Raw genomic sequence first — 24,523 nt, 5'->3', positions numbered from 1 at the left:
TTTTGAAATAGCATATCAGCCTGATTGTCTAGCAGTGATGCAACAAGAAAATTTAAGTTTAAAAAAGTTACTGAAAGCCCTTGTTAATAATGCATATTTTGAGTTGTTTTTTATAGATGGTACCAGGGTGATTGACGACTCCACACTGGATATACGGTGGTTACACAACAAGATGTCCTAAAAAGCAGAATGTCTCCGCATGTCGCAGTACAAGAAGCGGAATTAAAAGCACTCACGGAGGCGTGTAGAGTGGAGGAAGGTAAGACGGCAAACATTTACACTGACTCCCGGTATGCATTTGGCATAGCTCATGATTACGGCCCAACATGGAAGGCCAGACAGTTTTTTACCACAGCGGGACAGCCAATTAAAAATGTTGCAGCGGTGCAGTCTCACGGAGGCCCTATTTCTACCTGACAAAGTGGAAAGCTCACACCAATTCCTACACCGGAGAAGCGAGAGGCAACGCCATCACAGGCCACACAGCAAAAGCAGCGGCCCTCAAGCCGTGGAAGAAAGAAGAAAAGAAGAATTTGATAAAAACTTGGACTTTGATAAAAAACTTGGACTTTGATAAAAATCTTGGACTTTGATAAAAATCTTGGACTTTGATAAAAATCTTGGACTTTGATAACAACTTGGACTTTGATAAAAATCTTGGACTTTGATTATAGCTTTGAACTTTGACTAAAACTACAAATGGACTAAAAAGGGACGGCGTATGGTGAACAGTCAACAGCACTTGCCCACCACGGTCCCTGTGCCCCATGATGGCCCAGCTGACGCACGAAAAGACGCACCTCTTAAAGCAGTAATGATGTCGACGCTTGAACAAGGATGGGTGGCTCCTTGGTTTTCTGTAGCTGCTGCATCATTTGTCCAATTTTGCATGATCTTTGCCATAAAGCAACAGGGCAGAAGTAAATTTGCCACACCACACTTGCCTAGACCACTCTACCCATTTCAGGGATTGCAAATTGGCTACACTCAGTTCCCACTTGTTGGGAAGCATGGAAATGTGCTTGTTGTTGATGTTAATGTTTTTCAGGTTGGAGACCTACCCTGTTACCAAAGTAAATAAGCAGGTAATCGCACAGAAGCTCATGAATGAGGTAATCCGCAGATATGGGGAACCGGAAGTAATTGAGTCAAACAAAGGTACACACTTCACAGGTGAAATAATGCAACACATCATGTCTGTTTTGGGTATATTCTAGGCTTTTCACACACCCTACCATCCGCGGAGTAGGGGAAAGTAGATACAAAAGGCAATAGAGGAAACGGGTAAATCTTGAATTGAGTGTCTTTCATTAGTTTTTTTCCTTAGGAGGATACATGCCACAGTATCAGAGTTTGGTGAATGATTTTCTTGTTAATTTTGTCATGAGCCTCTCTAAGGAATTGTCAATAATGTATTCTGTAGTCTCTGCTTTTCTCCCAGGTCCTACAGATGAGTGTCACAATCTGAAACCAGGTGACAGGGTCTATGTGGAAAAGTTTGAGAGACAAACCCTGTTTGAATGTCCCTACCAGATGTTGTTCACCCAACTGCAGTCAAGCTCGAAGGAAAGCCCACTTGGATCCACACTTCGCACTGAAAAAACTAATGATCCTGCATATCCTTTACATGCTATAATGTGGTACAATTCCTCTAACACACACCTTTGACTACTGTACACTAGCCCTCTGTTTCACAACAAATTAATACAATGAAATGTGCAATATGAATCCTACACTGAGGGTGAGAATCCAACACCGCATCGTGCTAAGAGAGACATTGACGCTCCAGGTGGTAACTTTGATCCACATGTATGCATAGATGCAATAGGAGTGCCAAGGGGGGTGCGAGATGAATTTAATTCTAGAGATCAGGTTAAAGCAGGTTTTGAGTCCTTATTTGCTATTGTCACTGTTAATAATAATGTAGATTGGATGAATTATATCTATTACAATCAGCAGAGGTTTGTAAACTACACCAGAGATGCTTTACAAGGGTTAACTGACCAGTTAGGGCCCACTGCATCCATGGCGTTCCAAAATAGAGTGGCCGTGGATATGGTTTTAGCAGAAAGAGGTGGGGTATGTAATTTCCTGTACGTGTATTTTCCCTTTGATCAAAGAATATGAGTAAGGGACTGGACAATGTGACCAAAATTTCCCTTGTTTGAAAAAGATGAAGAGCCAGTTCCGATAATGCCAACCAGATACGTTACCAGAAGAATGGAGAGATGGACTAGTACTGTGTCTGCCTCAGTCTCATAAGATGGACTGTCAGTGGATTTCCCATTTGCCTAGGGAAAGTGCAGAAGACCTTAGGTTCCGGCGAGGGCACACCCTGTGGGGTGTTAACTTGTACAGATAGAGGGTATGGAGGCCCGGAAATAAGCCCAGGGAATCCATGGCCTCCTTCTGAGGTGAGGTAGGGATCCCTTCCCTTTTAGGAGTAGGGACTTACGGGCAGTGGAGAAACCCTGACGTAAGGGAGAGACGACCGAGGAAGAGTGCAAGGTCTGATGCTTGATCTCCATATTAAGTTTTTTAGGGGGGTTTGTGAGGGTATATATATATATTGCCATATGTGTTTTTCATGCTTTTATACCTGTATGCAAGTTTTATTCAATTCCAAATGAGAAAAAACTTTAATACTTCGCCTTACATCAGATATGCCAAGGTTTTGCAAGAGATGTATCTTAAATTCAGAGAAGAAGAACCAGACACAAGGCCGCATGTACTTGGCCGATTTCCCAGAAGCGCAGAAACAAGATATCAAGATGTTCAAATGTACATAATTTTGACTGTCTTAGGCCAGAAATCCGGACTTCCCATATATGGATGTTAGGCCGGACTTCTTAGAATTGTGTGGGTAATTCTTTGTACTGGAGTTAATTGAATACGTGATTTTCTGTATAAGCCAGAGGCGCCTCACTGTCTAAGGCGGAAATCCGGACTGCCCATATATGATTATGAGCCCATCACCCCCTAGTGGTGAGAGGGCAGAGGGTATAAGATCTCATGTAATCTGTAATAAAGGGCGCAGTTTTTTCTCCCGTGTGAGGAGCTAGACCAGACTCCTGTGTGTGGTGTCTCTTCTTACGGCCGGCAACGGGGAAAGTGGGGTGGGCCCGATTGGTGCTGTACTTAGAATTTTAACCCTCATATCTGTACTGGATCATGAAAAGTCTGATTTGATTTGGATGTGATTTCTAGGCACAATCTTCTGATGTGGAGTGAAATGCACAACCGTTGCGCAACAAGCTCTTGCTGCTGCATGTCAAACTAGATGCAGGAGGCAAAAACTGGCATTGTGTGTCATGTCTGCTTGCTCACTTTTGTTAAACCGTGGTTCTAATAACACGGAGGTTTCAGCTTTTGATACCCATATGGGCTAGGTTCTCCAGCATCTGAAGTGCCGTCAAGCTATCTTTTGACAAAGTCTTCGGCCTCTTTTGGGTACCAAAAGTGGAGCCGTGATGCATGTGTATTTGAATCAAGGTTGCGTAGAGCGCAGTCAGGTCACATGGCCAGTTCACTCCATTTTTTTAGAGTGTGGTGCAAATGTCATTTTCACATGCAACTTTCTGGTCTTCCATTGAGAGACACTTATTTATGCCACAAGGTCAAAGAAGTTTGTTTTTTTGCCGTAACCCAATTCCACAGTGTTTTTGAACAATTTTTTGTAGTTGATGAGTAAAATGTCAGATGACCTTGACGTGATTTGAACACGCAACCTTCTGATCTGGAGTCAGACGCGCTACCGTTGCGCCACAAGGTCAATGAAACTTGAGTGCTCTGACCCTGTTCAGCACTCTTTTCGATCATGTATCTGTACTGGATCATGAAAAGTCTGATTTGATTTGGATGTGATTTCTAGGCACAATCTTCTGATGTGGAGTGAAACGCACAACCGTTGCGCAACAAGCTCTTGCTGCTGCATGTCAAACTAGATGCAGGAGGCAAAAACTGGCATTGTGTGTCATGTCTGCTTGCTCACTTTTGTTAAACCGTGGTTCTAATAATACGGGGGTTTCAGCTTTTGATCCCCATATGGGCTAGGTTCTCCAGCATCTGAAGTGCCGTCAAGCTATCTTTTGACAAAGTCTTCGGCCTCTTTTAGGTGCCAAAAGTGGAGCCCTGATGCATGTGTATTTGAATCAAGGTTGCGTAGAGCGCAGTCAGGTCACATGGCCAGTTCACTCCATTTTTTTAGAGTGTGGTGCAAATGTCATTTTCCCATGCAACTTTCTGGTCTTCCATTGAGAGACGCTTATTTATGCCACAAGGTCAAAGAAGTTTGTTTTTTTGCCGTAACCCAATTCCACAGTGTTTTTGAACAATTTTTTGTAGTTGATGAGTAAAATGTCAGATGACCCTGACGTGATTTGAACACGCAACCTTCTGATCTGGAGTCAGACGCGCTACCGTTGCGCCACAAGGTCAATGAAACTTGAGTGCTCTGACCCTGTTCAGCATTCTTTTCGATCATGTATCTGTACTGGATCATGAAAAGTCTGATTTGATTTGGATGTGATTTCTAGGCACAATCTTCTGATGTGGAGTGAAACGCACAACCGTTGCGCAACAAGCTCTTGCTGCTGCATGTCAAACTAGATGCAGGAGGCAAAAACTGGCATTGTGTGTCATGTCTGCTTGCTCACTTTTGTTAAACTGTGGTTCTAATAACACGGAGGTTTCAGCTTTTGATCCCCATATGGGCTAGGTTCTCCAGCATCTGACGTGCCGTCAAGCTATCTTTTGACAAAGTCTTCGGCCTCTTTTGGGTACCAAAAGTGGAGCCGTGATGCATGTGTATTTGAATCAAGGTTGCGTAGAGCGCAGTCAGGTCACATGGCCAGTACACTCCACTTTTTTAGAGTGTGGTGCAAATGTCATTTTCACATGCAACTTTCTGGTCTTCCATTGAGAGACGCTTATTTATGCCACAAGGTCAAAGAAGTTTGTTTTTTTGCCGTAACCCAATTCCACAGTGTTTTTGAACAATTTTTTGTAGTTGATGAGTAAAATGTCAGATGACCCTGACGTGATTTGAACACGCAACCTTCTGATGTGGAGTCAGACGCGCTACCGTTGCGCCACAAGGTCAATGAAACTTGAGTGCTCTGACCCTGTTCAGCACTCTTTTCGATCATGTATCTGTACTGGATCATGAAAAGTCTGATTTGATTTGGATGTGATTTCTAGGCACAGTCTTCTGATGTGGAGTGAAATGCACAACCGTTGCGCAACAAGCTCTTGCTGCTGCATGTCAAACTAGATGCAGGAGGCAAAAACTGGCATTGTGTGTCATGTCTGCTTGCTCACTTTTGTTAAACCGTGGTTCTAATAACACGGAGGTTTCAGCTTTTGATCCCCATATGGGCTAGGTTCTCCAGCATCTGAAGTGCTGTCAAGCTATCTTTTGACAAAGTCTTCGGCCTCTTTTGGGTGCCAAAAGTGGAGCCGTGATGCATGTGTATTTGAATCAAGGTTGCGTAGAGCGCAGTCAGGTCACATGGCCAGTTCACTCCATTTTTTTAGAGTGTGGTGCAAATGTCATTTTCACATGCAACTTTCTGGTCTTCCATTGAGAGACGCTTATTTATGCCACAAGGTCAAAGAAGTTTGTTTTTTTGCCGTAACCCAATTCCACAGTGTTTTTGAACAATTTTTTGTAGTTGATGAGTAAAATGTCAGATGACCCTGACGTGATTTGAACACGCAACCTTCTGATCTGGAGTCAGACGCGCCACCGTTGCGCCACAAGGTCAATGAAACTTGAGTGCTCTGACCCTGTTCAGCACTCTTTTCGATCATGTATCTGTACTGGATCATGAAAAGTCTGATTTGATTTGGATGTGATTTCTAGGCACAATCTTCTGATGTGGAGTGAAACGCACAACCGCTGCGCAACAAGCTCTTGCTGCTGCATGTCAAACTAGATGCAGGAGGCAAAAACTGGCATTGTGTGTCATGTCTGCTTGCTCACTTTTGTTAAACCGTGGTTCTAATAATACGGGGGTTTCAGCTTTTGATACCCATATGGGCTAGGTTCTCCAGCATCTGAAGTGCCGTCAAGCTATCTTTTGACAAAGTCTTCAGCCTCTTTTGGGTACCAAAAGTGGAGCCGTGATGCATGTGTATTTGAATCAAGGTTGCGTAGAGCGCAGTCATGTCACATGGCTAGTTCACTCCATTTTTTTAGAGTGTGGTACAAATGTCATTTTCACATGCAACTTTCTGGTCTTCCATTGAGAGACGCTTATTTATGCCACAAGGTCAAAGAAGTTTGTTTTTTTGCCGTAACCCAATTCCACAGTGTTTTTGAACAATTTTTTGTAGTTGATGAGTAAAATGTCAGATAACCCTGACGTGATTTGAACACGCAACCTTCTGATCTGGAGTCAGACGCGCTACCGCTACGCCACAAGGTCAATGAAACTTGAGTGCTCTGACCCTGTTCAGCACTCTTTTCGATCATGTATCTGTACTGGATCATGAAAAGTCTGATTTGATTTGGATGTGATTTCTAGGCACAATCTTCTGATGTGGAGTGAAATGCACAACCGTTGCGCAACAAGCTCTTGCTGCTGCATGTCAAACTAGATGCAGGAGGCAAAAACTGGCATTGTGTGTCATGTCTGCTTGCTCACTTTTGTTAAACCGTGGTTCTAATAACACGGAGGTTTCAGCTTTTGATCCCCATATGGGCTAGGTTCTCCAGCATCTGAAGTGCCGTCAAGCTATCTTTTGACAAAGTCTTCAGCCTCTTTTGGGTACCAAAAGTGGAGCCGTGATGCATGTGTATTTGAATCAAGGTTGCGTAGAGCGCAGTCAGGTCACATGGCCAGTTCACTCCATTTTTTTAGAGTGTGGTGCAAATGTCATTTTCACATGCAACTTTCTGGTCTTCCATTGAGAGACGCTTATTTATGCCACAAGGTCAAAGAAGTTTGTTTTTTTGCCGTAACCCAATTCCACAGTGTTTTTGAACAATTTTTTGTAGTTGATGAGTAAAATGTCAGATGACCGCACAAATTGTGCCACACGAGTGCTCTGACCCTGTTCAGCACTCTTTTCGATCATGTATCTGTACTGGATCATGAAAAGTCTGATTTGATTTGGATGTGATTTCTAGGCACAATCTTCTGATGTGGAGTGAAACGCACAACCGTTGCGCAACAAGCTCTTGCTGCTGCATGTCAAACTAGATGCAGGAGGCAAAAACTGGCATTGTGTGTCATGTCTGCTTGCTCACTTTTGTTAAACCGTGGTTCTAATAACACGGAGGTTTCAGCTTTTGATCCCCATATAGGCTAGGTTCTCCAGCATCTGAAGTGCCGTCAAGCTATCTTTTGACAAAGTCTTCGGCCTCTTTTGGGTGCCAAAAGTGGAGCCCTGATGCATGTGTATTTGAATCAAGGTTGCGTAGAGCGCAGTCAGGTCACATGGCCAGTTCACTCCATTTTTTTAGAGTGTGGTGCAAATGTCATTTTCACATGCAACTTTCTGGTCTTCCATTGAGAGACGCTTATTTATGCCACAAGGTCAAAGAAGTTTGTTTTTTTGCCGTAACCCAATTCCACAGTGTTTTTGAACAATTTTTTGTAGTTGATGAGTAAAATGTCAGATAACCCTGACGTGATTTGAACACGCAACCTTCTGATCTGGAGTCAGACGCGCTACCGCTACGCCACAAGGTCAATGAAACTTGAGTGCTCTGACCCTGTTCAGCACTCTTTTCGATCATGTATCTGTACTGGATCATGAAAAGTCTGATTTGATTTGGATGTGATTTCTAGGCACAATCTTCTGATGTGGAGTGAAATGCACAACCGTTGCGCAACAAGCTCTTGCTGCTGCATGTCAAACTAGATGCAGGAGGCAAAAACTGGCATTGTGTGTCATGTCTGCTTGCTCACTTTTGTTAAACCGTGGTTCTAATAACACGGAGGTTTAAGCTTTTGATCCCCATATGGGCTAGGTTCTCCAGCATCTGAAGTGCCGTCAAGCTATCTTTTGACAAAGTCTTCGGCCTCTTTTGGGTACCAAAAGTGGAGCCGTGATGCATGTGTATTTGAATCAAGGTTGCGTAGAGCGCAGTCATGTCACATGGCCAGTTCACTCCATTTTTTTAGAGTGTGGTGCAAATGTCATTTTCACATGCAACTTTCTGGTCTTCCATTGAGAGACGCTTATTTATGCCACAAGGTCAAAGAAGTTTGTTTTTTTGCCGTAACCCAATTCCACAGTGTTTTTGAACAATTTTTTGTAGTTGATGAGTAAAATGTCAGATGACCGCACAAATTGTGCCACACGAGTGCTCTGACCCTGTTCAGCACTCTTTTCGATCATGTATCTGTACTGGATCATGAAAAGTCTGATTTGATTTGGATGTGATTTCTAGGCACAATCTTCTGATGTGGAGTGAAACGCACAACCGTTGCGCAACAAGCTCTTGCTGCTGCATGTCAAACTAGATGCAGGAGGCAAAAACTGGCATTGTGTGTCATGTCTGCTTGCTCACTTTTGTTAAACCGTGGTTCTAATAACACGGAGGTTTCAGCTTTTGATCCCCATATAGGCTAGGTTCTCCAGCATCTGAAGTGCCGTCAAGCTATCTTTTGACAAAGTCTTCGGCCTCTTTTGGGTGCCAAAAGTGGAGCCCTGATGCATGTGTATTTGAATCAAGGTTGCGTAGAGCGCAGTCAGGTCACATGGCCAGTTCACTCCATTTTTTTAGAGTGTGGTGCAAATGTCATTTTCACATGCAACTTTCTGGTCTTCCATTGAGAGACGCTTATTTATGCCACAAGGTCAAAGAAGTTTGTTTTTTTGCCGTAACCCAATTCCACAGTGTTTTTGAACAATTTTTTGTAGTTGATGAGTAAAATGTCAGATGACCCTGACGTGATTTGAACACGCAACCTTCTGATCTGGAGTCAGACGCGCTACCGTTGCGCCACAAGGTCAATGAAACTTGAGTGCTCTGACCCTGTTCAGCACTCTTTTCGATCATGTATCTGTACTGGATCATGAAAAGTCTGATTTGATTTGGATGTGATTTCTAGGCACAATCTTCTGATGTGGAGTGAAACGCACAACCGTTGCGCAACAAGCTCTTGCTGCTGCATGTCAAACTAGATGCAGGAGGCAAAAACTGGCATTGTGTGTCATGTCTGCTTGCTCACTTTTGTTAAACCGTGGTTCTAATAACACGGAGGTTTCAGCTTTTGATCCCCATATGGGCTAGGTTCTCCAGCATCTGAAGTGCCGTCAAGCTATCTTTTGACAAAGTCTTCAGCCTGTTTTGGGTACCAAAAGTGGAGCCGTGATGCATGTGTATTTGAATCCAGGTTGCGTAGAGCGCAGTCATGTCACATGGCCAGTTCACTCCATTTTTTTAGAGTGTGGTGCAAATGTCATTTTCACATGCAACTTTCTGGTCTTCCATTGAGAGACGCTTATTTATGCCACAAGGTCAAAGAAGTTTGTTTTTTTGCCGTAACCCAATTCCACAGTGTTTTTGAACAATTTTTTGTAGTTGATGAGTAAAATGTCAGATGACCCTGACGTGATTTGAACACGCAACCTTCTGATCTGGAGTCAGACGCGCTACCGTTGCGCCACAAGGTCAATGAAACTTGAGTGCTCTGACCCTGTTCAGCACTCTTTTCGATCATGTATCTGTACTGGATCATGAAAAGTCTGATTTGATTTGGATGTGATTTCTAGGCACAATCTTCTGATGTGGAGTGAAACGCACAACCGTTGCGCAACAAGCTCTTGCTGCTGCATGTCAAACTAGATGCAGGAGGCAAAAACTGGCATTGTGTGTCATGTCTGCTTGCTCACTTTTGTTAAACCGTGGTTCTAATAACACGGAGGTTTCAGCTTTTGATCCCCATATGGGCTAGGTTCTCCAGCATCTGAAGTGCCGTCAAGCTATCTTTTGACAAAGTCTTCGGCCTCTTTTGGGTGCCAAAAGTGGAGCCCTGATGCATGTGTATTTGAATCAAGGTTGCGTAGAGCGCAGTCAGGTCACATGGCCAGTTCACTCCATTTTTTTAGAGTGTGGTGCAAATGTCATTTTCACATGCAACTTTCTGGTCTTCCATTGAGAGACGCTTATTTATGCCACAAGGTCAAAGAAGTTTGTTTTTTTGCCGTAACCCAATTCCACAGTGTTTTTGAACAATTTTTTGTAGTTGATGAGTAAAATGTCAGATGACCCTGACGTGATTTGAACACGCAACCTTCTGATCTGGAGTCAGACGCGCTACCGTTGCGCCACAAGGTCAATGAAACTTGAGTGCTCTGACCCTGTTCAGCACTCTTTTCGATCATGTATCTGTACTAGATCATGAAAAGTCTGATTTGATTTGGATGTGATTTTTAGGCACAATCTTCTGATGTGGAGTGAAACGCACAACCGTTGCGCAACAAGCTCTTGCTGCTGCATGTCAAACTAGATGCAGGAGGCAAAAACTGGCATTGTGTGTCATGTCTGCTTGCTCACTTTTGTTAAACCGTGGTTCTAATAACACGGAGGTTTCAGCTTTTGATCCCCATATGGGCTAGGTTCTCCAGCATCTGAAGTGCCGTCAAGCTATCTTTTGACAAAGTCTTCAGCCTCTTTTGGGTACCAAAAGTGGAGCCGTGATGCATGTGTATTTGAATCCAGGTTGCGTAGAGCGCAGTCATGTCACATGGCCAGTTCACTCCATTTTTTTAGAGTGTGGTACAAATGTCATTTTCACATGCAACTTTCTGGTCTTCCATTGAGAGACGCTTATTTATGCCACAAGGTCAAAGAAGTTTGTTTTTTTGCCGTAACCCAATTCCACAGTGTTTTTGAACAATTTTTTGTAGTTGATGAGTAAAATGTCAGATGACCCTGACGTGATTTGAACACGCAACCTTCTGATCTGGAGTCAGACGCGCTACCGTTGCGCCACAAGGTCAATGAAACTTGAGTGCTCTGACCCTGTTCAGCACTCTTTTCGATCATGTATCTGTACTGGATCATGAAAAGTCTGATTTGATTTGGATGTGATTTCTAGGCACAATCTTCTGATGTGGAGTGAAACGCACAACCGTTGCGCAACAAGCTCTTGCTGCTGCATGTCAAACTAGATGCAGGAGGCAAAAACTGGCATTGTGTGTCATGTCTGCTTGCTCACTTTTGTTAAACCGTGGTTCTAATAACACGGAGGTTTCAGCTTTTGATCCCCATATGGGCTAGGTTCTCCAGCATCTGAAGTGCCGTCAAGCTATCTTTTGACAAAGTCTTCGGCCTCTTTTGGGTACCAAAAGTGGAGCCGTGATGCATGTGTATTTGAATCAAATTTGCGTAGAGCGCAGTCATGTCACATGGCCAGTTCACTCCATTTTTTTAGAGTGTGGTGCAAATGTCATTTTCACATGCAACTTTCTGGTCTTCCATGGAGAGACGCTTATTTATGCCACAAGGTCAAAGAAGTTTGTTTTTTTGCCGTAACCCAATTCCACAGTGTTTTTGAACAATTTTTTGTAGTTGATGAGTAAAATGTCAGATGACCCTAACGTGATTTGAACACGCAACCTTCTGATCTGGAGTCAGACGCGCTACCGTTGCGCCACAAGGTCAATGAAACTTGAGTGCTCTGACCCTGTTCAGCACTCTTTTCGATCATGTATCTGTACTGGATCATGAAAAGTCTGATTTGATTTGGATGTGATTTCTAGGCACAATCTTCTGATGTGGAGTGAAACGCACAACCGTTGCGCAACAAGCTCTTGCTGCTGCATGTCAAACTAGATGCAGGAGGCAAAAACTGGCATTGTGTGTCATGTCTGCTTGCTCACTTTTGTTAAACCGTGGTTCTAATAACACGGAGGTTTCAGCTTTTGATCCCCATATGGGCTAGGTTCTCCAGCATCTGAAGTGCCGTCAAGCTATCTTTTGACAAAGTCTTCGGCCTCTTTTGGGTACCAAAAGTGGAGCTGTGATACATGTGTATTTGAATCAAGGTTGCGTAGAGCGCAGTCAGGTCACATGGCCAGTTCACTCCATTTTTTTAGAGTGTGGTGCAAATGTCATTTTCACATGCAACTTTCTGGTCTTCCATTGAGAGACGCTTATTTATGCCACAAGGTCAAAGAAGTTTGTTTTTTTGCCGTAACCCAATTCCACAGTGTTTTTGAACAATTTTTTGTAGTTGATGAGTAAAATGTCAGATGACCCTGACGTGATGTGAACACGCAACCTTCTGATCTGGAGTCAGACGCGCTACCGTTGCGCCACAAGGTCAATGAAACTTGAGTGCTCTGACCCTGTTCAGCACTCTTTTCGATCATGTATCTGTACTGGATCATGAAAAGTCTGATTTGATTTGGATGTGATTTCTAGGCACAATCTTCTGATGTGGAGTGAAACGCACAACCGTTGCGCAACAAGCTCTTGCTGCTGCATGTCAAACTAGATGCAGGAGGCAAAAACTGGCATTGTGTGTCATGTCTGCTTGCTCACTTTTGTTAAACCGTGGTTCTAATAACACGGAGGTTTCAGCTTTTGATCCCCATATGGGCTAGGTTCTCCAGCATCTGAAGTGCCGTCAAGCTATCTTTTGACAAAGTCTTCGGCCTCTTTTGGGTGCCAAAAGTGGAGCCGTGATGCATGTGTATTTGAATCAAGGTTGCGTAGAGCGCAGTCATGTCACATGGCCAGTTCACTCCATTTTTTTAGAGTGTGGTGCAAATGTCATTTTCACATGCAACTTTCTGGTCTTCCATTGAGAGACGCTTATTTATGCCACAAGGTCAAAGAAGTTTGTTTTTTTGCCGTAACTCAATTCCACAGTGTTTTTGAACAATTTTTTGTAGTTGATGAGTAAAATGTCAGATGACCCTGACGTGATTTGAACACGCAACCTTCTGATCTGGAGTCAGACGCGCTACCGTTGCACCACAAGGTCAATGAAACTTGAGTGCTCTGACCCTGTTCAGCACTCTTTTCGATCATGTATCTGTACTGGATCATGAAAAGTCTGATTTGATTTGGATGTGATTTCTAGGCACAATCTTCTGATGTGGAGTGAAACGCACAACCGTTGCGCAACAAGCTCTTGCTGCTGCATGTCAAACTAGATGCAGGAGGCAAAAACTGGCATTGTCTGTCATGTCTGCTTGCTCACTTTTGTTAAACCGTGGTTCTAATAACACGGAGGTTTCAGCTTTTGATCCCCATATGGGCTAGGTTCTCCAGCATCTGAAGTGCCGTCAAGCTATCTTTTGACAAAGTCTTCGGCCTCTTTTAGGTGCCAAAACTGGAGCCGTGATGCATGTGTATTTGAATCAAGGTTGCGTAGAGCGCAGTCATGTCACATGGCCAGTTCACTCCATTTTTTTAGAGTGTGGTGCAAATGTCATTTTCACATGCAACTTTCTGGTCTTCCATTGAGAGACGCTTATTTATGCCACAAGGTCAAAGAAGTTTGTTTTTTTGCCGTAACCCAATTCCACAGTGTTTTTGAACAATTTTTTGTAGTTGATGAGTAAAATGTCAGATGAACCTGACGTGATTTGAACACGCAACCTTCTGATCTGGAGTCAGACGCGCTACCGTTGCGCCACAAGGTCAATGAAACTTGAGTGCTCTGACCCTGTTCAGCACTCTTTTCGATCATGTATCTGTACTGGATCATGAAAAGTCTGATTTGATTTGGATGTGATTTCTAGGCACAATCTTCTGATGTGGAGTGAAACGCACAACCGTTGCGCAACAAGCTCTTGCTGCTGCATGTCAAACTAGATGCAGGAGGCAAAAACTGGCATTGTGTGTCATGTCTGCTTGCTCACTTTTGTTAAACCGTGGTTCTAATAACACGGAGGTTTCAGCTTTTGATCCCCATATGGGCTAGGTTCTCCAGCATCTGAAGTGCCGTCAAGCTATCTTTTGACAAAGTCTTCGGCCTCTTTTGGGTACCAAAAGTGGAGCCGTGATGCATGTGTATTTGAATCAAGGTTGCGTAGAGCGCAGTCATGTCACATGGCCAGTTCACTACATTTTTTTAGAGTGTGGTGCAAATGTCATTTTCACTTGCAACTTTCTGGTCTTCCATTGAGAGACGCTTATTTATGCCACAAGGTCAAAGAAGTTTGTTTTTTTGCCGTAACCCAATTCCACAGTGTTTTTGAACAATTTTTTGTAGTTGATGAGTAAAATGTCAGATGACCCTGACGTGATTTGAACACGCAACCTTCTGATCTGGAGTCAGACGCGCTACCGTTGCACCACAAGGTCAATGAAACTTGAGTGCTCTGAACCTGTTCAGCACTCTTTTCGATCATGTATCTGTAGTGGATCATGAAAAGTCTGATTTGATTTGGATGTGATTTCTAGGCACAATCTTCTGATGTGGAGTGAAACGCACAACCGTTGCGCAACAAGCTCTTGCTGCTGCATGTCAAACTAGATGCAGGAGGCAAAAACTGGCATTGTGTGTCATGTCTGCTTGCTCACTTTTGTTAAACCGTGGTTCTAATAACACGGAGGCTTCAGCTTTTGATCCCCATATGGGCTAGGTTCTCCAGCATCTGAAGTGCCGTCAAGCTATCTTTTGACAAAGTCTTCGGCCTCTTTTGGGTACCAAAAGTGGAGCCGTGATGCATGTGTATTTGAATCAAGGTTGCGTAGAGCGCAGTCATGTCACATGGCCAGTTCACTCCATTTTTTTAGAGTGTGGTGCAAATGTCATTTTCACATGCAACTTTCTGGTCTTCCATTGAGAGACGCTTATTTATGCCACAAGGTCAAAGAAGTTTGTTTTTTTGCCGTAACTAAATTCCACAGTGTTTTTGAACAATTTTTTGTAGTTGATGAGTAAAATGTCAGATGAACCTGACGTGATTTGAACACGCAACCTTCTGATGTGGAGTCAGACGCGCTACCGTTGCGCCACAAGGTCAATGAAACTTGAGTGCTCTGACCCTGTTCAGCACTCTTTTCGATCATGTATCTGTACTGGATCACGAAAAGTCTGATTTGATTTGGATGTGATTTCTAGGCACAATCTTCTGATGTGGAGTGAAACGCACAACCGTTGCGCAACAAGCTCTTGCTGCTGCATGTCAAACTAGATGCAGGAGGCAAAAACTGGCATTGTCTGTCATGTCTGCTTGCTCACTTTTGTTAAACCGTGGTTCTAATAACACGGAGGTTTCAGCTTTTGATCCCCATATGGGCTAGGTTCTCCAGCATCTGAAGTGCCGTCAAGCTATCTTTTGACAAAGTCTTCGGCCTCTTTTAGGTGCCAAAACTGGAGCCGTGATGCATGTGTATTTGAATCAAGGTTGCGTAGAGCGCAGTCATGTCACATGGCCAGTTCACTCCATTTTTTTAGAGTGTGGTGCAAATGTCATTTTCACTTGCAACTTTCTGGTCTTCCATTGAGAGACGCTTATTTATGCCACAAGGTCAAAGAAGTTTGTTTTTTTGCCGTAACCCAATTCCACAGTGTTTTTGAACAATTTTTTGTAGTTGATGAGTAAAATGTCAGATGACCCTGACGTGATTTGAACACGCAACCTTCTGATCTGGAGTCAGACGTGCTACCGTTGCACCACAAGGTCAATGAGACTTGAGTGCTCTGACCCTGTTCAGCACTCTTTTCGATCATGTATCTGTACTGGATCATGAAAAGTCTGATTTGATTTGGATGTGATTTCTAGGCACAATCTTCTGATGTGGAGTGAAACGCACAACCGTTGCGCAACAAGCTCTTGCTGCTGCATGTCAAACTAGATGCAGGAGGCAAAAACTGGCATTGTGTGTCATGTCTGCTTGCTCACTTTTGTTAAACCGTGGTTCTAATAACACGGAGGTTTCAGCTTTTGATCCCCATATGGGCTAGGTTCTCCAGCATCTGAAGTGCCGTCAAGCTATCTTTTGACAAAGTCTTCGGCCTCTTTTGGGTACCAAAAGTGGAGCCGTGATGCATGTGTATTTGAATCAAGGTTGCGTAGAGCGCAGTCATGTCACATGGCCAGTTCACTCCATTTTTTTAGAGTGTGGTGCAAATGTCATTTTCACATGCAACTTTCTGGTCTTCCATTGAGAGACGCTTATTTATGCCACAAGGTCAAAGAAGTTTGTTTTTTTGCCGTAACCCAATTCCACAGTGTTTTTGAACAATTTTTTGTAGTTGATGAGTAAAATGTCAGATGACCCTGACGTGATTTGAACACGCAACCTTCTGATCTGGAGTCAGACGCGCTACCGTTGCGCCACAAGGTCAATGAAACTTGAGTGCTCTGACCCTGTTCAGCACTCTTTTCGATCATGTATCTGTACTGGATCATGAAAAGTCTGATTTGATTTGGATGTGATTTCTAGGCACAATCTTCTGATGTGGAGTGAAACGCACAACCGTTGCGCAACAAGCTCTTGCTGCTGCATGTCAAACTAGATGCAGGAGGCAAAAACTGGCATTGTGTGTCATGTCTGCTTGCTCACTTTTGTTAAACCGTGGTTCTAATAACACGGAGGTTTCAGCTTTTGATCCCCATATGGGCTAGGTTCTCCAGCATCTGAAGTGCCGTCAAGCTATCTTTTGACAAAGTCTTCGGCCTCTTTTGGGTACCAAAAGTGGAGCCGTGATGCATGTGTATTTGAATCAAGGTTGCGTAGAGCGCAGTCATGTCACATGGCCAGTTCACTCCATTTTTTTAGAGTGTGGTGCAAATGTCATTTTCACTTGCAACTTTCTGGTCTTCCATTGAGAGACGCTTATTTATGCCACAAGGTCAAAGAAGTTTGTTTTTTTTGCCGTAACCCAATTCCACAGTGTTTTTGAACAATTTTTTGTAGTTGATGAGTAAAATGTCAGATGACCCTGACGTGATTTGAACACGCAACCTTCTGATCTGGAGTCAGACGCGCTACCGTTGCACCACAAGGTCAATGAAACTTGAGTGCTCTGAACCTGTTCAGCACTCTTTTCGATCATGTATCTGTAGTGGATCATGAAAAGTCTGATTTGATTTGGATGTGATTTCTAGGCACAATCTTCTGATGTGGAGTGAAACGCACAACCGTTGCGCAACAAGCTCTTGCTGCTGCATGTCAAACTAGATGCAGGAGGCAAAAACTGGCATTGTGTGTCATGTCTGCTTGCTCACTTTTGTTAAACCGTGGTTCTAATAACACGGAGGTTTCAGCTTTTGATCCCCATATGGGCTAGGTTCTCCAGCATCTGAAGTGCCGTCAAGCTATCTTTTGACAAAGTCTTCGGCCTCTTTTAGGTGCCAAAACTGGAGCCGTGATGCATGTGTATTTGAATCAAGGTTGCGTAGAGCGCAGTCATGTCACATGGCCAGTTCACTCCATTTTTTTAGAGTGTGGTGCAAATGTCATTTTCACTTGCAACTTTCTGGTCTTCCATTGAGAAACGCTTATTTATGCCACAAGGTCAAAGAAGTTTGTTTTTTTGCCGTAACCCAATTCCACAGTGTTTTTGAACAATTTTTTGTAGTTGATGAGTAAAATGTCAGATGACCCTGACGTGATTTGAACACGCAACCTTCTGATGTGGAGTCAGACGCGCTACCATTGCGCCACAAGGTCAATGAAACTTGAGTGCTCTGACCCTGTTCAGCACTCTTTTCGATCATGTATCTGTACTGGATCATGAAAAGTCTGATTTGATTTGGATGTGATTTCTAGGCACAATCTTCTGATGTGGAGTGAAACGCACAACCGTTGCGCAACAAGCTCTTGCTGCTGCATGTCAAACTAGATGCAGGAGGCAAAAACTGGCATTGTGTGTCATGTCTGCTTGCTCACTTTTGTTAAACCGTGGTTCTAATAACACGGAGGTTTCAGCTTTTGATCCCCATATGGGCTAGGTTCTCCAGCATCTGAAGTGCCGTCAAGCTATCTTTTGACAAAGTCTTCAGCCTCTTTTGGGTACCAAAAGTGGAGCCGTGATGCATGTGTATTTGAATCAAGGTTGCGTAGAGCGCAGTCATGTCACATGGCCAGTTCACTCCATTTTTTTAGAGTGTGGTGCAAATGTCATTTTCACATGCAACTTTCTGGTCTTCCATTGAGAGACGCTTATTTATGCCACAAGGTCAAAGAAGTTTGTTTTTTTGCCGTAACTCAATTCCACAGTGTTTTTGAACAATTTTTTGTAGTTGATGAGTAAAATGTCAGATGAACCTGACGTGATTTGAACACGCAACCTTCTGATCTGGAGTCAGACGCGCTACCGTTGCGCCACAAGGTCAATGAAACTTGAGTGCTCTGACCCTGTTCAGCACTCTTTTCGATCATGTATCTGTACTGGATCATGAAAAGTCTGATTTGATTTGGATGTGATTTCTAGGCACAATCTTCTGATGTGGAGTGAAACGCACAACCGTTGCGCAACAAGCTCTTGCTGCTGCATGTCAAACTAGATGCAGGAGGCAAAAACTGGCATTGTCTGTCATGTCTGCTTGCTCACTTTTGTTAAACCGTGGTTCTAATAACACGGAGGTTTCAGCTTTTGATCCCCATATGGGCTAGGTTCTCCAGCATCTGAAGTGCCGTCAAGCTATCTTTTGACAAAGTCTTCGGCCTCTTTTAGGTGCCAAAACTGGAGCCGTGATGCATGTGTATTTGAATCAAGGTTGCGTAGAGCGCAGTCATGTCACATGGCCAGTTCACTCCATTTTTTTAGAGTGTGGTGCAAATGTCATTTTCACTTGCAACTTTCTGGTCTTCCATTGAGAAACGCTTATTTATGCCACAAGGTCAAAGAAGTTTGTTTTTTTGCCGTAACCCAATTCCACAGTGTTTTTGAACAATTTTTTGTAGTTGATGAGTAAAATGTCAGATGACCCTGACGTGATTTGAACACGCAACCTTCTGATCTGGAGTCAGACGCGCTACCGTTGCGCCACAAAGTCAATGAAACTTGAGTGCTCTGACCCTGTTCAGCACTCTTTTCGATCATGTATCTGTAGTGGATCATGAAAAGTCTGATTTGATTTGGATGTGATTTCTAGGCACAATCTTCTGATGTGGAGTGAAACGCACAACCGTTGCGCAACAAGCTCTTGCTGCTGCATGTCAAACTAGATGCAGGAGGCAAAAACTGGCATTGTGTGTCATGTCTGCTTGCTCACTTTTGTTAAACCGTGGTTCTAATAACACGGAGGTTTCAGCTTTTGATCCCCATATGGGCTAGGTTCTCCAGCATCTGAAGTGCCGTCAAGCTATCTTTTGACAAAGTCTTCGGCCTCTTTTAGGTGCCAAAACTGGAGCCGTGATGCATGTGTATTTGAATCAAGGTTGCGTAGAGCGCAGTCATGTCACATGGCCAGTTCACTCCATTTTTTTAGAGTGTGGTGCAAATGTCATTTTCACTTGCAACTTTCTGGTCTTCCATTGAGAAACGCTTATTTATGCCACAAGGTCAAAGAAGTTTGTTTTTTTGCCGTAACCCAATTCCACAGTGTTTTTGAACAATTTTTTGTAGTTGATGAGTAAAATGTCAGATGACCCTGACGTGATTTGAACACGCAACCTTCTGATCTGGAGTCAGACGCGCTACCGTTGCGCCACAAAGTCAATGAAACTTGAGTGCTCTGACCCTGTTCAGCACTCTTTTCGATCATGTATCTGTAGTGGATCATGAAAAGTCTGATTTGATTTGGATGTGATTTCTAGGCACAATCTTCTGATGTGGAGTGAAACGCACAACCGTTGCGCAACAAGCTCTTGCTGCTGCATGTCAAACTAGATGCAGGAGGCAAAAACTGGCATTGTCTGTCATGTCTGCTTGCTCACTTTTGTTAAACCGTGGTTCTAATAACACGGAGGTTTCAGCTTTTGATCCCCATATGGGCTAGGTTCTCCAGCATCTGAAGTGCCGTCAAGCTATCTTTTGACAAAGTCTTCAGCCTCTTTTGGGTACCAAAAGTGGAGCCGTGATGCATGTGTATTTGAATCAAGGTTGCGTAGAGCGCAGTCAGGTCACATAGCCAGTTCACTCCATTTTTTTAGAGTGTGGTGCAAATGTCATTTTCACATGCAACTTTCTGGTCTTCCATTGAGAGACGCTTATTTATGCCACAAGGTCAAAGAAGTTTGTTTTTTTGCCGTAACCCAATTCCACAGTGTTTTTGAACAATTTTTTGTAGTTGATGAGTAAAATGTCAGATGACCCTGACGTGATTTGTACACGCAACCTTCTGATCTGGAGTCAGACGCGCTACCGTTGCGCCACAAGGTCAATGAAACTTGAGTGCTCTGACCCTGTTCAGCACTCTTTTCGATCATGTATCTGTACTGGATCATGAAAAGTCTGATTTGATTTGGATGTGATTTCTAGGCACAATCTTCTGATGTGGAGTGAAACGCACAACCGTTGCGCAACAAGCTCTTGCTGCTGCATGTCAAACTAGATGCAGGAGGCAAAAACTGGCATTGTGTGTCATGTCTGCTTGCTCACTTTTGTTAAACCGTGGTTCTAATAACACGGAGGTTTCAGCTTTTGATCCCCATATGGGCTAGGTTCTCCAGCATCTGAAGTGCCGTCAAGCTATCTTTTGACAAAGTCTTCGGCCTCTTTTGGGTACCAAAAGTGGAGCCGTGATGCATGTGTATTTGAATCAAGGTTGCGTAGAGCGCAGTCATGTCACATGGCCAGTTCACTCCATTTTTTTAGAGTGTGGTGCAAATGTCATTTTCACATGCAACTTTCTGGTCTTCCATTGAGAGACGCTTATTTATGCCACAAGGTCAAAGAAGTTTGTTTTTTTGCCGTAACTCAATTCCACAGTGTTTTTGAACAATTTTTTGTAGTTGATGAGTAAAATGTCAGATGACCCTGACGTGATTTGAACACGCAACCTTCTGATCTGGAGTCAGACGCGCTACCGTTGCGCCACAAGGTCAATGAAACTTGAGTGCTCTGACCCTGTTCAGCACTCTTTTCGATCATGTATCTGTACTGGATCATGAAAAGTCTGATTTGATTTGGATGTGATTTCTAGGCACAATCTTCTGATGTGGAGTGAAACGCACAACCGTTGCGCAACAAGCTCTTGCTGCTGCATGTCAAACTAGATGCAGGAGGCAAAAACTGGCATTGTCTGTCATGTCTGCTTGCTCACTTTTGTTAAACCGTGGTTCTAATAACACGGAGGTTTCAGCTTTTGATCCCCATATGGGCTAGGTTCTCCAGCATCTGAAGTGCCGTCAAGCTATCTTTTGACAAAGTCTTCAGCCTCTTTTGGGTACCAAAAGTGGAGCCGTGATGCATGTGTATTTGAATCAAGGTTGCGTAGAGCGCAGTCATGTCACATGGCCAGTTCACTCCATCTTTTTAGAGTGTGGTGCAAATGTCATTTTCACATGCAACTTTCTGGTCTTCCATTGAGAGACGCTTATTTATGCCACAAGGTCAAAGAAGTTTGTTTTTTTGCCGTAACTCAATTCCACAGTGTTTTTGAACAATTTTTTGTAGTTGATGAGTAAAATGTCAGATGACCCTGACGTGATTTGAACACGCAACCTTCTGATCTGGAGTCAGACGCGCTACCGTTGCGACACAAGGCCAATGAAACTTGAGTGCTCTGACCCTGTTCAGCACTCTTTTCGATCATGTATCTGTACTGGATCATGAAAAGTCTGATTTGATTTGGATGTGATTTCTAGGCACAATCTTCTGATGTGGAGTGAAACGCACAACCGTTGTGCAACAAGCTCTTGCTGCTGCATGTCAAACTAGATGCAGGAGGCAAAAACTGGCATTGTGTGTCATGTCTGCTTGCTCACTTTTGTTAAACCGTGGTTCTAATAACACGGAGGTTTCAGCTTTTGATCCCCATATGGGCTAGGTTCTCCAGCATCTGAAGTGCCGTCAAGCTATCTTTTGACAAAGTCTTCGGCCTCTTTTGGGTACCAAAAGTGGAGCTGTGATGCATGTGTATTTGAATCAAAGTTGCGTAGAGCGCAGTCATGTCACATGGCCAGTTCACTCCATTTTTTTAGAGTGTAGTGCAAATGTCATTTTCACATGCAAATTTCTGGTCTTCCATTGAGAGACGCTTATTTATGCCACAAGGTCAAAGAAGTTTGTTTTTTTGCCGTAACCCAATTCCACAGTGTTTTTGAACAATTTTTTGTAGTTGATGAGTAAAATGTCAGATGACCCTGACGTGATTTGAACACGCAACCTTCTGATCTGGAGTCAGACGCGCTACCGTTGCGCCACAAGGTCAATGAAACTTGAGTGCTCTGACCCTGTTCAGCACTCTTTTCGATCATGTATCTGTACTGGATCATGAAAAGTCTGATTTGATTTGGATGTGATTTCTAGGCACAATCTTCTGATGTGGAGTGAAACGCACAACCGTTGCGCAACAAGTTCTTGCTGCTGCATGTCAAACTAGATGCAGGAGGCAAAAACTGGCATTGTCTGTCATGTCTGCTTGCTCACTTTTGTTAAACCGTGTTTCTAATAACACGGAGGTTTCAGCTTTTGATCCCCATATGGGCTAGGTTCTCCAGCATCTGAAGTGCCGTCAAGCTATCTTTTGACAAAGTCTTCAGCCTCTTTTGGGTACCAAAAGTGGAGCCGTGATGCATGTGTATTTGAATCAAGGTTGCGTAGAGCGCAGTCAGGTCACATGGCCAGTTCACTCCATCTTTTTAGAGTGTGGTGCAAATGTCATTTTCACATGCAACTTTCTGGTCTTCCATTGAGAGACGCTTATTTATGCCACAAGGTCAAAGAAGTTTGTTTTTTTGCCGTAACTCAATTCCACAGTGTTTTTGAACAATTTTTTGTAGTTGATGAGTAAAATGTCAGATGACCCTGACGTGATTTGAACACGCAACCTTCTGATCTGGAGTCAGACGCGCTACCGTTGCGCCACAAGGCCAATGAAACTTGAGTGCTCTGACCCTGTTCAGCACTCTTTTCGATCATGTATCTGTACTGGATCATGAAAAGTCTGATTTGATTTGGATGTGATTTCTAGGCACAATCTTCTGATGTGGAGTGAAACGCACAACCGTTGCGCAACAAGTTCTTGCTGCTGCATGTCAAACTAGATGCAGGAGGCAAAAACTGGCATTGTCTGTCATGTCTGCTTGCTCACTTTTGTTAAACCGTGTTTCTAATAACACGGAGGTTTCAGCTTTTGATCCCCATATGGGCTAGGTTCTCCAGCATCTGAAGTGCCGTCAAGCTATCTTTTGACAAAGTCTTCAGCCTCTTTTGGGTACCAAAAGTGGAGCCGTGATGCATGTGTATTTGAATCAAGGTTGCGTAGAGCGCAGTCAGGTCACATGGCCAGTTCACTCCATTTTTTTAGAGTGTGATGCAAATGTCATTTTCACATGCAACTTTCTGGTCTTCCATTGAGAGACGCTTATTTATGCCACAAGGTCAAAGAAGTTTGTTTTTTTGCCGTAACCCAATTCCACAGTGTTTTTGAACAATTTTTTGTAGTTGATGAGTAAAATGTCAGATGACCCTGACGTGATTTGAACACGCAACCTTCTGATGTGGAGTCAGACGCGCTACCGTTGCGCCACAAGGTCAATGAAACTTGAGTGCTCTGACCCTGTTCAGCACTCTTTTCGATCATGTATCTGTAGTGGATCATGAAAAGTCTGATTTGATTTGGATGTGATTTCTAGGCACAATCTTCTGATGTGGAGTGAAACGCACAACCGTTGCGCAACAAGCTCTTGCTGCTGCATGTCAAACTAGATGCAGGAGGCAAAAACTGGCATTGTCTGTCATGTCTGCTTGCTCACTTTTGTTAAACCGTGGTTCTAATAACACGGAGGTTTCAGCTTTTGATCCCCATATGGGCTAGGTTCTCCAGCATCTGAAGTGCCGTCAAGCTATCTTTTGACAAAGTCTTCGGCCTCTTTTGGGTACCAAAAGTGGAGCCGTGATGCATGTGTATTTGAATCAAGGTTGCGTAGAGCGCAGTCATGTCACATGGCCAGTTCACTCCATTTTTTTAGAGTGTGGTGCAAATGTCATTTTCACTTGCAACTTTCTGGTCTTCCATTGAGAGACGCTTATTTATGCCACAAGGTCAAAGAAGTTTGTTTTTTTGCCGTAACTCAATTCCACAGTGTTTTTGAACAATTTTTTTGTAGTTGATGAGTAAAATGTCAGATGAACCTGACATGATTTGAACACGCAACTTTCTGATCTGGAGTCAGACGCGCTACCGTTGCGCCACAAGGTCAATGAAACTTGAGTGCTCTGACCCTGTTCAGCACTCTTTTCGATCATGTATCTGTACTGGATCATGAAAAGTCTGATTTGATTTGGATGTGATTTCTAGGCACAATCTTCTGATGTGGAGTGAAACGCACAACCGTTGCGCAACAAGCTCTTGCTGCTGCATGTCAAACTAGATGCAGGAGGCAAAAACTGGCATTGTGTGTCATGTCTGCTTGCTCACTTTTGTTAAACCGTGGTTCTAATAACACGGAGGTTTCAGCTTTTGATCCCCATATGGGCTAGGT

At 43.5% G+C, this 24,523-nt stretch overlaps 10 non-coding genes across 10 annotated transcripts; all 10 read right to left on the bottom strand.

The window, feature by feature from the left end:
* Positions 1 to 3,700: 3,700 nt before the first annotated feature.
* TRNAW-CCA (transfer RNA tryptophan (anticodon CCA)) lies at positions 3,701 to 3,772 on the bottom strand. The gene has a single exon. It is a non-coding gene; the product is annotated as a tRNA-Trp (tRNA).
* Positions 3,773 to 4,364: 592 nt separating this feature from the next.
* On the bottom strand, positions 4,365 to 4,436 carry TRNAW-CCA (transfer RNA tryptophan (anticodon CCA)). Its single transcript has one exon. It is a non-coding gene; the product is annotated as a tRNA-Trp (tRNA).
* A 4,458-nt stretch (positions 4,437 to 8,894) lies between these two features.
* On the bottom strand, positions 8,895 to 8,966 carry TRNAW-CCA (transfer RNA tryptophan (anticodon CCA)). The gene has a single exon. It is a non-coding gene; the product is annotated as a tRNA-Trp (tRNA).
* Positions 8,967 to 9,558: 592 nt separating this feature from the next.
* TRNAW-CCA (transfer RNA tryptophan (anticodon CCA)) lies at positions 9,559 to 9,630 on the bottom strand. The gene has a single exon. It is a non-coding gene; the product is annotated as a tRNA-Trp (tRNA).
* A 592-nt stretch (positions 9,631 to 10,222) lies between these two features.
* Positions 10,223 to 10,294, bottom strand: TRNAW-CCA (transfer RNA tryptophan (anticodon CCA)). Its single transcript has one exon. It is a non-coding gene; the product is annotated as a tRNA-Trp (tRNA).
* Positions 10,295 to 10,886: 592 nt separating this feature from the next.
* Positions 10,887 to 10,958, bottom strand: TRNAW-CCA (transfer RNA tryptophan (anticodon CCA)). The gene has a single exon. It is a non-coding gene; the product is annotated as a tRNA-Trp (tRNA).
* Positions 10,959 to 16,198: 5,240 nt separating this feature from the next.
* TRNAW-CCA (transfer RNA tryptophan (anticodon CCA)) lies at positions 16,199 to 16,270 on the bottom strand. The gene has a single exon. It is a non-coding gene; the product is annotated as a tRNA-Trp (tRNA).
* Positions 16,271 to 20,847: 4,577 nt separating this feature from the next.
* TRNAW-CCA (transfer RNA tryptophan (anticodon CCA)) lies at positions 20,848 to 20,919 on the bottom strand. The gene has a single exon. It is a non-coding gene; the product is annotated as a tRNA-Trp (tRNA).
* A 1,256-nt stretch (positions 20,920 to 22,175) lies between these two features.
* On the bottom strand, positions 22,176 to 22,247 carry TRNAW-CCA (transfer RNA tryptophan (anticodon CCA)). Its single transcript has one exon. It is a non-coding gene; the product is annotated as a tRNA-Trp (tRNA).
* A 592-nt stretch (positions 22,248 to 22,839) lies between these two features.
* Positions 22,840 to 22,911, bottom strand: TRNAW-CCA (transfer RNA tryptophan (anticodon CCA)). The gene has a single exon. It is a non-coding gene; the product is annotated as a tRNA-Trp (tRNA).
* Positions 22,912 to 24,523: the final 1,612 nt, after the last annotated feature.

The sequence above is a fragment of the Eleutherodactylus coqui genome, chromosome 2 (genome assembly GCF_035609145.1).
Source record: "Eleutherodactylus coqui strain aEleCoq1 chromosome 2, aEleCoq1.hap1, whole genome shotgun sequence".
NCBI lineage: Eukaryota > Metazoa > Chordata > Amphibia > Anura > Eleutherodactylidae > Eleutherodactylus > Eleutherodactylus coqui.
The sequence above is the reverse complement of the archived record's forward strand: the minus strand, read 5'-3'. Positions and strand labels throughout refer to the sequence as shown.